Source organism: Podarcis cretensis, assembly GCF_951804945.1.
Source record: "Podarcis cretensis genome assembly, chromosome: 2".
NCBI lineage: Eukaryota > Metazoa > Chordata > Lepidosauria > Squamata > Lacertidae > Podarcis > Podarcis cretensis.
In genome coordinates this window covers 87,417,573-87,430,200 of record NC_137171.1, presented here as the reverse complement: position 1 = coordinate 87,430,200, position 12,628 = coordinate 87,417,573, and the positions used below count along the sequence as shown (strand labels likewise).

The window sequence follows — 12,628 nt, the reverse complement described above, 5'->3', positions numbered from 1 at the left end:
TGTAGCTCCCATTTAGCTCCCATTTAAAGCACATAGTTTCCCTCAAAGAATCTATGGAACAGTAATTTCACCTTCAAAAAGCTACAGTTCTCAACTCCCTTAAAAAGCTACAGTTCCCAGAATTCTTTGGGGAAGTCATGTATGGTTGTGCACACAAACTTTGTTCTGGGTTTATTGGGCCAGGGCTAGCCACAGTTCTTCTGATGAGATCTTTGCTAATTTATTACATCTATATTCTTCCTTTTCTTCCACAGGAATTCAAGGTGGCATACATGCTTTCCCCTTTTATCTTGACAACAGTCCTGCAAGGTAGGTTAGGCTGAAAGATAGTGACTAGCTCAAAGCCACCCACTGAGCCTCATGGCCATGACAAAATTTGAACTTGGCTCTCTCCAGTTCTAGTTAAGGATGGGGAAAAGGTTTTGTTCAGTTCCCATTTCCCAAACCCACAACTCCCATTTCCTTCAAAACCTGCAAGTCTCTGAATGTTGTGGTGTACTTCTCCAACTGAAAAATAGGTACAAAGATGGGGAATAGGCAAAAGTGTGTACAAAGGGCATATATTAGTTAAAATAGCACACAAAATGCATCATATTAGTAGCAATTGCTTGCAGAAATAAGTATATTAGGAGATATATAGCCTAAAATGCTGTTGAATTTTCATGATGACATTTGTGGTTTTTTCCAATCCCAACTAATGTGGAAACATGGCCAACAACCCTGAGCCCGGCTTCGGCTGTGGAGGGTGGGATATAAATAAATTGTATTATTATTATTATTATTATTATTATTATTATTACAAGGTGAAGAAGTCTTTATTAAGTCTTTAAGCAGAGGCTTGACAACCATATGTCAGGAGTGCTCTGATGGTGTTTCCTGCTTGGCAGGGGGTTGGACTCGATGGCCCTTGTGGTCTCTTCCAACTCTATGATTCTATGATTCTATGATTCTAACTGTACTTATGATTTAGAAAATGAAAAACTGAAACTGATAGATTCATCTGCCCCTAGTCGGAACCTGATACTCTAACCACTAGATTGCAAAGCTTTCTGCTGCAGTTATTCTCAGCACCCTTGCTCCTCTGAAGTAGGGTTTTATCTGGAAAATGCATGGGAAAATTTGGACTTCCTCTGGAATTATATCCCCGTTAACTCAGCCAAGGGACAACATTAATTAGCATAATCTTCATGTGGTGAATGCTTTTTCTTTTCATTCAAGTTTTCAAGATTTCTGTGTAAAGGTTCATCACACATGATTCACTGTATTAATAATCACTTTTTACTGTGTTTTTGGTGATTAAATTATAATGCTACCTTTTCTTTTCCTCTTTTAATGTTGCCACAAGCCACACTGTACTGTTTGGTGGCTTAGGCGCTAACAATCAATGCTCAATACGGGGAAACAGAGGCTGGCTTGGGATGCACACCACAGCTACATGAGGCCTTTGTTCTTCAGTCCAGGAAAGCACATGCCAAGAGGGAGGGAGTAGAAAGAGGCAATTGTGAATTTGGCCACAGAAAGAGAGAGGGATTTAAGCTTCTTCCTTTTTTTTTCTTTTTCTTTTTTTTTTTTTTTTTTTTTTTTGCCCCCAGCAGTGAGAATCTTGGAGGGCAGGAGAGATGCTGCAATCGTTACACAAGAGATGCCAGTTCAAGACTAGCATTGACTTTGTGTCGGTACATTTGTGTAGGTACCTTACACCAAATCAAACTATTGGTCCAGTTAACTCAGTATTGCACACGGACAGGCAGCAGCTTTCTATGGGTTCAGGCAGGGGACATTTTCAGCCTTACCTGGAGATGCCAGGGGTGGAAGCTGGGATCTTCTGCATCAGTGCTATTTTCCTAGAAAAAGAGGTGCCGGAACTCACTATGTTCTCTTATATTGGCAATGGCGCCCACCTGAGAGGTGCTGGAACTGATTTCTGGTGACTTCTGGCTGAAAAAAAAAGCCCTGCATTATCTCTGAACTACGGCACTATCCCCTTCTGAACGCCTGCCAGATTCCCAGTTTGTTACAAAGCGTACCACACACCTGCATTTCTCTCACGAGGTAATGGGCTATGGTTGAAAAAGGCTGGCTTGGGAAAGTGAGGGAAGCACGAAACCACCTAATTCTCCAGCTCCCTCAGCTCCCATCATTGGCTGGCAGGTGTGAGCTTTCCCTGACAAACAAGGTGAGAGGCTGGTTTGTCAAAAGCTCCAGGTGAGCATCCCAAGGTCCAACAGCCGCTCACACCCTCTGACTGACCTTCTGTGTTTTCCTGGCACCATGGTGCCAGCTGCTTTGCAAGCAGGGCTGCACAGCGGGGTTAGCGCTTTGCCTCATGTCGGTTTCTAAAACAGTTTCCGTACACGGCGGCTGAGTTGCCTCTGTGAAATGCAATCCCGTCCCTTTGTGGGCTCTGCGGGTTACAGAGGGTGGCGACGAGTAACCATAGAAACTATGTTGTAAAACAGCATGGGATTTGACGTGTAATAAAGTGCTACCACCATGCAAGCACCTGAGTGGACTCCTTCAGTGTAATTATAGATGCACTTGTAACTAGCTTAAGCAGGAATAGTCCTGGGCACTGGAAGCAAAAAAAAATCTTTTGGCTCACAGTATATGGCAGGACTGAGCCAAAATCTAGGTTTTCTATAGAGTTCCCCTCCTGTTTTCCCCTCCAACACCTTTTCGGAGGGAGTCATAGCAGAAGTAGAGAGCTTTCCGTGGTTTTCGTTTCTCATTTTTGGCCTCTTCGCCAGATTTTAAAAATAGCTGGGGACATTTAATGAAAAGGAACCAAGCAGCTCCGTTGAAATCTAGACCAAATAATGGTAGCTGAGTTCATATGAAAATCAGGCCCTATTCAACAGCCAGATGGTTTTTTTTTTGTTTTTTGTTTTTTTTTTTTGGCCAGACGTTCTATTTTCATTCCTTTTGATAAAAGAAAAAAAGAAAATAAATGTGGGGAAAACAGTACATGATAAAAATGGCTTTGTGAGACACCAGTGGAGAGTCCTTCCCAGCTCTCTAGGAATGTTATAAGAGATGGGACCACAAAACCCCCCACAACATTTATTATCAGAGTGCAATTCCATGAAAATCAAGCCCATTAAGCCCCACAGATCTAAGAGGCCGGTCTGGGCTTCATTCTCTCCCACTGAAGTCAATGTGACTTAGCTTGGTCCTGCCCTCATTTTTCTCCAACTTCAGTTGTATAAACGTTTGCCTTAAAAACCTGCCCAGCCTTCACTTTCAGTTAGTAGAAGAGGCTTTTGGGTGGGTGGGTATCATTGTGAGAATATTGGCATCCTTGCAGCCTAAAACTCATATCCAGCTTTGGCATCAGCAATTGGCCAACTCAGGTGACACCCCAGCATTTAATCATGAAGACTGCAATTCTGTACATGTTTACTTGGAAGCAGGTCCCACTGTGTGTAGAATCGTGGGTGCAGGATTTTACAGCATCTCTTTCTCTCCCTCTTGCTTGCCCACCGCTGGACTTGGATAGAACTATAAGTTGCAGTCCTGCAAGAGGTTGACTTATGAGAGTAGAAGAACACTGGAGCTGGGAACATCCGATAAACTGGAAAGTGGGCCCCTACCTCTTTGCCAAAGAGAAAGAGTCACAGTGCAATCCAATGCATGCCTATTCAGAAGTAAGTCCCAGTGAGCTCAATGGGGGTTACTCACAGGTAAGTGGGTGTAGGATTGCAGCTTTAATTGCCCTGATGTTGCACAGTTCACACAAGCCAACTACTCACATTAAGGGCTATAGCTCAGTGGAATGCTGTATACTTTGCATGCAGAGCACCCCAGGTCAAATCCCTGGCATTTCCAGCTATTATCTTTATTATCATTATCATCATCATCATCATCTTGCATTTCCAGATAGAGCTGTCTGAATCCCTGGATACCCACTGCCAATCAGCATGAGCAGACAATACTGTTCGAGAGAAACCAATGGTCTGACTGGGTATAAGGCAACTTCCTCAGAATTGTTTATTAGTGAAAGTCAGCCACCAAATCTACCATGATAAGTATCCATACAGAATCCATGTATTGGTACTGATATCCATTTACTGGTACTGATGATACAGGTGGCAGCTGACTTTCACTCATAAACTAGACTTTGGCAGGAGTGGACAGCTCGGTGGGGCTGAGATGGGGGTATCATGGAGCCACCTTCCCTAAGCAGGCCTTGCTGCTGCTTACCAAGGTGGGTAAGGAGGTGATAGCAGGGCTTTGCAAGCACACTGGCAGAGCCAATGCGGCCCTTCCACCAGGACACCCACACAGCCCCAACTGTGTCGTCACCCTGTCCTGCCCCCACATCTTCCTACTAAGAGGCAAAAGCACCGCAGGGTGACTCTGCAGCAAGGCTCCACCACACCAGCTAGTCCTGGCCATAGCAAGATGCCTTGTTGCTTCCATGAATGGAAGCAGTTCTTCAGGGTTTTAGGATGCCAAGCCTGTGGCTCATGTCAGCTCAGGTATGTAGTGGGGAAACTATGATTTCTCATTACATGCACCCCAGGCCGAAAGATGCAAAATTTCCTCAGACACAAGTAAGAAATTGGTGACAGGAATGGGCTCTTGAGAGTCAGAATCCAGAGGTGAAGTCATACTGCGCAAATGGGCAGGATGTACATGACGTAATGCAAGGAATCCTCATCCTCAGACAAACTTCCAAGTCAACATTCTCCAGCAGTTCTTTAGTCTTCTAAATCAAGTCTTCTTTTCTGAAGCACCCCTGTGCTTGGGGGAGGGGGAGGGAGTTTCTCACCCATTAATTAATGAGAGATGAACATTAAAAAGTGGAGGACAAGCCGAGTTGCTGCTGAAAGGCTGCAAATTGCAGGAGGTGGAGCTGCAGTCACAGCTCTCTTCAAACCCTCTGCTCTTGGTTATCTCTTCCATCAACAGCAAGGATGGAAATTCAAGCCTAACCCTTTCTCACTTCAAAATTGAGAAGCACCAGAGTGGAAATGTTCTCATTTTTCAAGAGCACCACGCACACATCCACACGCACTTGTTAGCTGTTAGTTATGAATTGCCAGGAGCACTGCTGGATTTATTAGTGTTCCTCCACTCAAAAGCTCCATTCTATACAAGGCTTAAACTGAATTCTCACTTTGACGAGATTGTTCCGTTTAAGCCCTGGCCTAGGAGATTGTACATTCTGTCTGAAGGCTTCTGTTGCTTTGGCAGGCAGCCTCTGCCTACTGCTCTATGCTTCAGATCCTATTTGCCCAGTTTCCACACACACACACCCCAAGAAAACTGAAAGAAAATCATGCTAATCTTAATTATCTCAACATGGAAACTAGCCCTATGGATTTAATAGGCACCATTTACAAAAAAAAAAAAAAAATAGGTCCCTTTACTCCTAGGACTTTCACCTGACCTATATTTTGAACGTATTGTGCGCCGATTAATTCTCCTACGTCCAAGAGCTTTTTCTCGTTTATGTGCTTCTCGAAAATCTGATCTTACCCGCCAAATTGAAGCTCGCTTAAGCACAATCTCTCTCCAGATTTCCAGCGCATCTAATAAGATCTGATTCAGCAGGTAAGATGGGGTTTTCACAAGGCACTAACTGAATTTAAGGCTGGGGAAATGAGAAATGGAGAGAAAGTGAAATTGACAGATTCATCCACCCCTGCATGCAAGTAAAAGGAGTGACTTTGAAGATGGAAAGCCCCCCCTCCCCCCATGTTTTATTCTGGTAGAACCCTTTCCCTTGTCACATACAAGTCAATGAAGCAAACACAATTGGCCTCGTACACAAGTCCACTGTAGTTATTAGCTTGCAAAATAAATTTAATCGCTTGCTGGGAACTGGTAGTGAAGGAACAGAGAACTCTGTCCCTCCTGCAGCAGCCTGCTGCATTCCTGTGTGGAGAGGCAGGTTTTGCTCCTCTCACTTGGCTTGCATGCTGGAGCCACAAGAGAGTCAGAGGACCCCGTCCCACTCACTTGCCTGCATAGAATTCCTTATTGCCTATGGCTGCTGCAATCCAGTATACAAGGCTGAAGAGATAGGGGGCAAGGAAAAGGAACACAAGAAGAGCCTGCTGGATCAGGCCAATGGCCCATATGGCCCAGCATCCTGTTCTCACAATAGCCAGCCAGATGCCTACAAGAAGCTCGAAGACAGAACTTGAGCACAAAACACCCTCCCCACCTGTGATTCTTGGCAGCTGAGATATACAGTCGATGATACAGGCTTAATGCCTGCATGAAAAATCCACTGGCTGCATTCAGGCCATGCTCTGGCACAGGGATGGGATATCTGTGGACCTCCAGGTATCATTGGACACCAGCTCGCATAAGCCCAGCCAACAGGTTAAATCATCAGTGATTATGAGACCTTCCACAACATACGGAAGGCCACAGGCTCCCCATCCCTGCTCTACGTTTCTCCCCAAGAAGGGAGTTGCTTAGCATTGTGGCTACGATTTGCTCAGGCTTGAATGACTGACCATAAGCAACATACAAATAGCTTCTGATTGTGTCAAATGAGAATTATTTGTGACTATATTCAGGCAGCGACCATTTTAAGCACTCCCAATTGGCTTGTGATGGCAGACACGCAGGTCTTTTTGGACCCGGGAGGAGGCAGAACGGGGTGGAACGGGGTGGGGAAAGGGGCAGGGCACAATTAAACACGCTCCACCAACATGCATGGAGGCCAGGAGCAGGAGCCCCGTGTGAAATGGTCACCACCTATATAGCAAAAGAGCTTTCATCAGTGCAAACAGCCCACCACAGCCAACATGGCTGAATTTGAATCAAGCAAAAAATACACAATGCTGCCCTTGTTTTCTGTTTCATTCACTTCATTTAGCCGCTTCCTGCTAAGAAGCAAATCAATATATCTTTTAATTTAGGCATTTTATACCATCACTCCAGAGACTCTGTGAATACTTCATACGTTAAAGCAAGTTAAAGACTTACCTTGGTCAGGTTAGAGGCTCAAAGTAGATTTCCTCCTGCACCAGAGAGAATGGCAGCCCTACATTAGAAGTAAGTTCTGCCGCCATTGGTTGGTCTAAGTGTGACTCATAGTAGACACATTAAAATTAATGAACACAACTAAGTTAGATCCATTAATTTCAGCAGGTCTACTCTGGATAAAACTGTGTTGAATTCCACCCATTGTTTCTTCTAAATGAACACTAAGGTGTAAGGCTGTATTGCAATGCACATTTACTTGGAAATAGTGATGCAAGTAGGGAACTTTAGTCTTAATGGTCTTTCCAGGGAGGGGTAGGTGGGCTTTAGGCAGCCATGTGTAATACTTCAGTAGCAAAGCACATCATTAACATTTCTCCCTCACCCTCCTCATTCCCTGCTTTGCAACAGCTTCTGCATTCCTGAGATGTTAGAACAAAAACAGAACAAAAAAGGTTTAAAAAACAAAAACAAAAAAACAGGAATAAATACTCTGAGCATGTGCAATTTTAAATTCACTTAAATCAGAGCACCATCATAACTGCAGGAATAAAATGGGTTTTGCTTCTGCTTCCCTGATGCTGAACACATTTGCTTGGGAATAAGCAACATTTTGTAGTAGAAAGGGCTAATATATTTTTAAAGTAAAAATAATAAAATGAGCATCTGTAGCCATCTACATGCCCAGCCGGCTGCTCCCTGAGTACAAAGTATTATTATTATTTTAATATGAGGAAAGGAAGGATGCTGTCCTGGCTTGGCTATACCAGCCAAGATGCTGGTGCCAGGCCTGGCAGCGGCTGCCCCCATAATCTTCCACTCTCTGGGTAGTCATGGTCGGGGGGAAGCCCTAACTGCATCACTGTCACATTGACTCTACCCAATATTATGTTCTTGCTTGCTGCTTTTAAGCATTGTATAATTATATGCACTTCATCATCTGTGTTTTGTTTATTGCATTCTGCTGTTGCATGTTTTTATAACTGTGCTCCATATCTATTTATTGTACCCCTTTGGTTTCCACTGTTGCTTAGTTTATAACATACAGCTGCACAGGTATTGCACTTTGCACATTATGGTTTGGGCTGCTTACATTTTGTTCAAAAAACAACATCCCCTCCTCTCAAGCCATAACCATATGTAACCATGTGAGTGAGATGCTAAGCTGTTGAGTGGCAAGGGGCAATGTGCCTGGGGAATCATGGGGTGGTGCTGTGGTCTAAACCATTGAGCCTCTTGGGCTTGCCAATCAGAAGGTTGGCGGTAACTCCTGCCAACCTAGCAGTTCAAAAGCACGCCAGTGCAAGTAGATAAATAGGTACCGCTGCAGCAGGAAGGTAAACAGCATTTCCGTGCACTCTGGTTTCCAACATGGTGTCCCGCTGTACCAGAAGCAGTTTAGTCATGCTGGCCACATTACCCAGAAAGCTGTCGGTGGACAAACGTTGGCTCCCTCGGCCTGAAAGCAAGATGAGCGCCACAACTCCATAGTCTCCTTTGCCTGGACTTCACCATCCAGGGTCCTTTATCTTTTACCTTTTTTACCTGGGGAATCATTATGTAGCTGGGGGGGTCTAGGCTGCCTTAAGTAAGATTGTGCCAGAGATGGGACTGGCTGGGTGAGGAGGAGAAGGGAGAGTTGATTGACAGTTGTCCCTCCTTCTGCCTCCACTGAATGAGTCCTAGGTTGCTCTGCCAGCCAGCCCTCTGACCTGTGGTGCTCTTATTGGATGTCAGGCCAGTCCTCGATAAAACAACTGTCATGTATGGCTTCATTGTGGATTGAGGGGGCATCCTGGCATGTATTACTGAGACCTGGGTGGGTGAGCTGGGTGGGATGCATATGACTCAGCTCTGTCCTCCTGGACAGAGGGCTCAGGTTGAAGGTGGAGTTGCCATCGTACATAAGAATTCAATCTCCTTCACCAAGAGATCCCTCACCATCCGCTTCCCTGCTTAGCAGGCTCTCTACTTGAGCTGGTGGAGGCCATCTCAGAGATGGTGTAAGAAAAATTGCAGGATTTCTCTTCTGGGAGACTTTGACATCCACAGCTGGGCCACCCTGACAGGTCCAGCTCAGGCCTTCATGACCGCCATGAGACTATCTCAGTACATCACTGACCCAATATATGCTGCAAGGCCACTGATGCAGGAACAATAGGACTCCTAGTCTAACGCTATTGGGGTGGGGGGCACATGTTCCCCACCCCTGCAAAAAAAAAGTCCACACAATGAGAAAATGCACACAGGTAAGAACATTACGCGCACACAACCCTACCCCTACCAAGTCTTCAGAAAAGAGGCACTCAAGCAACATTCACTTTAAAAACAAATTAAAAAATAGAATAAAGGAGAGAGTGCAGTGAAATTGACAGTGAAACTGAAACTTTTAACACTTGAAATCTCTATTTAGAAGTGCCTGTACAGGTTGTGTAAAGGCTGCAGGGTGTCTGGAGAGCATCAAACATAATTGACTATTTCTGGGCTCCTTTTTAATTTACTCTAAAATGGGGAACCTCCATCCTGTTATTCTGAAATTTGACACCTCTGATCTTTCAAGGGTGTGGTAGAAAGCCAGAAAGTTCCATGCCATTTTTGGATGAGGGTGGAAAGTGAAATTACAGGCAGTTGACTGGCTCAGGGTCCCAATGAAGTCAGTGGAAAAGCTAAAGGAATTGGGAGATATCTATTTATTCATTAAACGTATACCTTGCCCTTTGTTCCTGAAGGATACCCAGGACACCCAAAATAAAATGTGATGAAACTGTATCCATTATACAATAGTTAAAATGACTTTATACAATGCCTAAATATACCTACTCCATATCTGAAATAACGGTGGATGAAAAACAAAATGAATGCAAATCAAATTAATGCATTTTTAAAATAAAAAAGGTAAAGTGAAAAGAAATGGAAAACAAAATGGAAGGTCTGTCTCTCTTCTGGCCTTTCAGCATTATATTAAGAATCTTTTTTTATTTCAGAAGTCTTTTGGTATAGCTCCAGCTTCGCTGCTATGTTATCTCTCACTGCTTTTGTGTTTGTTTGTTTGTTTGTTTGTTTGTTTGTTTGTTTGTTTGTTTGTGTGTTGCTATTTTTCTCCCTATATTATATCATATGGTTGTTTTTGAATTTATTTGACTATTTTGTTTCTAAGTTTTTTGTTAGCCATTGAGTGTGTGTGTTTTAAGACATATTATTTAAAACTCATTCTCAGTCAGTTCTCCATCCAAAGACCGATTATCACATTAGAATATTTTAAGACATAGCATGTTTCCCATGTCACTTTGATGAGAATAATGTTTTATTATTTATTAAGGATTAATTATTACCATTCTCATCCTGCATACTGCACCTTACGGAGTTAGAAACAACAGAGGCCAAAGCAGTAGGTCTCTGCCCCCTAGGAGCTTACAGCTGAGGGCAGGCAATGGGGAAAACGGCAGAGGAAGGGACAGGCAGAGACAAGGTTAGGAAAGAAATAACATGGGGAAATGCAATCGCCTGCACTTGAGTGGTTCTTCAAGAGGCTTGCAAAAATTTATAATGCAATTCAAAGGCTTGTTTTTTTCAAGGAGCAATTCAGCTTCATGTCATATTCACAAAACACATTTGCACATAGGTCTGGGAGAAGGAGGAGGAGGAGGAGGAAGAAGAAGAAGAAGAAGAAGAAGAAGAAGAAGAAGAAGAAGAAGAAGAAGAAGAAGAAGAAGAAGAGTAGTAGTAGTAGTAGTAGTTTGGATTTGATATCCTGCTTTATCACTACCCGAAGGAGTCTCAAAGCGGCTAACATTCTCCTTTCCCTTCCTTCCCCACAACAAACACTCTGTGAGGTGAGTGGGGCTTAGAAACTTCAGAGAAGTGTGACTGGCCCAAGGTCACCCAGCAGCCGCATGTGGAGGAGAGGAGACGCGAACCCGGTTCACCAGATTACGAGTCCACCACTCTTAACCAGTACACTAAATAGCACCCAAGAATAATCCTGTTTCTGGAAAACATAGTAGATCAGAACCCCACCCCCACCCCGCACTTTAACATTGCCTTCTAATGTTCCAGTTCCCCTTGCACCATTTCTCTGTCCTTCTTCTTCCCTCCCCCCTTTTTCTCAACAGGTTCTGCCTCCATGCAAGCAGGCAGAGATAGATACACATGCAGTCCTAGGCTGGCATTGCCCTGTCTCTCTCTTCCTCCACCACCACCCCACCCTCCTGCTGTCTTGGAGGTGCGTTAATCTCTACAGAACCTTTCCAAGCCTCTCTGCTGGATGATTCGTTTGCGAAACAATGAGGCATAAATCACAGCCATGTCACTTCTTTTTCCCCTTAAAGGGTAGCTGAGGACAAGCACATCTCAGCATCCATCCAAGGAGGCCTTTCTCTCCCCACTCCTACCACCCTGAGGAGCTGTACAAAGGAAGTTAAAAAAAAATCTAATCCCAACCCGCCCCCCTTTCAGAGCCCGCCTGGCCCTTTCAAGCAAGGCACAGGAGGAGTTTTTCATTTTTTTTAGTATTAAAATCCCACAACGTTATTAAAAGGAATTGTTCAATCCCTTTAATTGGCTCGGAAGATAAATTCTTTCCTCAGCCCAGGGGTCACGGCCATCAGCAGCTATTTATTAGCTGCATTGATTGAGAAGAACAGCCTTTAAATGGAAATAAATTGAATTCTATGGCAAAGAGGATTCCATACAGGCTACTAATGTAAGACAGGAAAGCTTAGCAATCACTCAGAGGGGGTTTGTATTCTGTATATATTTTTTCCTTCTTTCTTTTCAATTTCTTGACAGCCTCAACTATTCTGCTCCCAACCACACACACACACCAGCATGTATACCACACACACCCCTAAAAGAGGACAGGACCCAGAAACAATGTATAGAATGACAGGATAGCTTGCCGAGCAGATTCCCCCGCCCAGTTGGTTATCTGGTTTGTTCTTCACTTGCCACTCAGGCAAGAGCGGATGGAATCTGTGGGTAGAATGAGGACTAGAGGTTAAAATAATTGAAGAAGATATTTGTTTCAAGCCACCCCCATTAAACCAGCAACAAGTACCACTTGTTCAGAAGGAGAGCAGGTTGGGGTAAGGTGAAGGATTTAAAACCTACAACTACAGACAAATGTATCAATACCACAGATGGAGAAACTAATACGACAAGTCAGAGCACAGAAGGATATAATAATAATGTTGTTGTTGTTGTTGTTTAGTTGTTTAGTCGTGTCCGACTCTTTGTGACCCCCATGTACCAGAACACGCCAGGCACTTCTGTCTTCCACTGTCTCCCGCAGTTTGGTCAGACTCATGTTTGTAGCTTCGAGAACACCGTCCAACCATCTCGTCCTCTGTCGTCCCCTTCTCCTCCATCTTTCCCAACATCAGGGTCTTTTCCAGGGAGTCTTCTCTTCTCATGAGGTGGCCAAAGTATTGGAGCCTCAGCTTCACGATCTGTCCTTCCAGTGAGCACTCAGGGCTGATTTCCTTAAGAATGGAGAGGTTTGATCTTCTTGCAGTCCATGGGACTCTCAAGAGTCTCCTCCAGCACCATAATTCAAAAGCATCAATTCTTCGGCAATCAGCCTTCTTTATGGTCCAGCTCTCACTTCCATACATCACTACTGGGAAAACCATGGCTTTAACTATATGGACCTTTGTTGGCAAGGTGATGTCTTAATAATAATAATAAT

The 12,628-nt window shown here is 44.1% G+C and overlaps 1 long non-coding RNA gene across 5 annotated transcripts in view; it reads right to left on the bottom strand.

Moving 5' to 3' along the window:
* The window catches only part of LOC307209479, a 48,344-nt gene that overhangs the window by 15,639 nt on the left and 20,077 nt on the right, over positions 1-12,628 (bottom strand). For 2 of the 5 annotated variants that reach the window (XR_013835590.1, XR_013835591.1), the window contains exon 3: positions 1,794-1,938. The exons of 1 other annotated variant lie outside the window; for it this stretch is intronic. This is a non-coding gene — a long non-coding RNA (uncharacterized lncRNA). Of the gene's footprint in view, positions 1-1,793; positions 1,939-5,481; positions 5,598-12,628 lie in introns of those variants that run through there. 2 more of the 5 variants (XR_013835594.1, XR_013835589.1) reach the window with 2 other exon arrangements.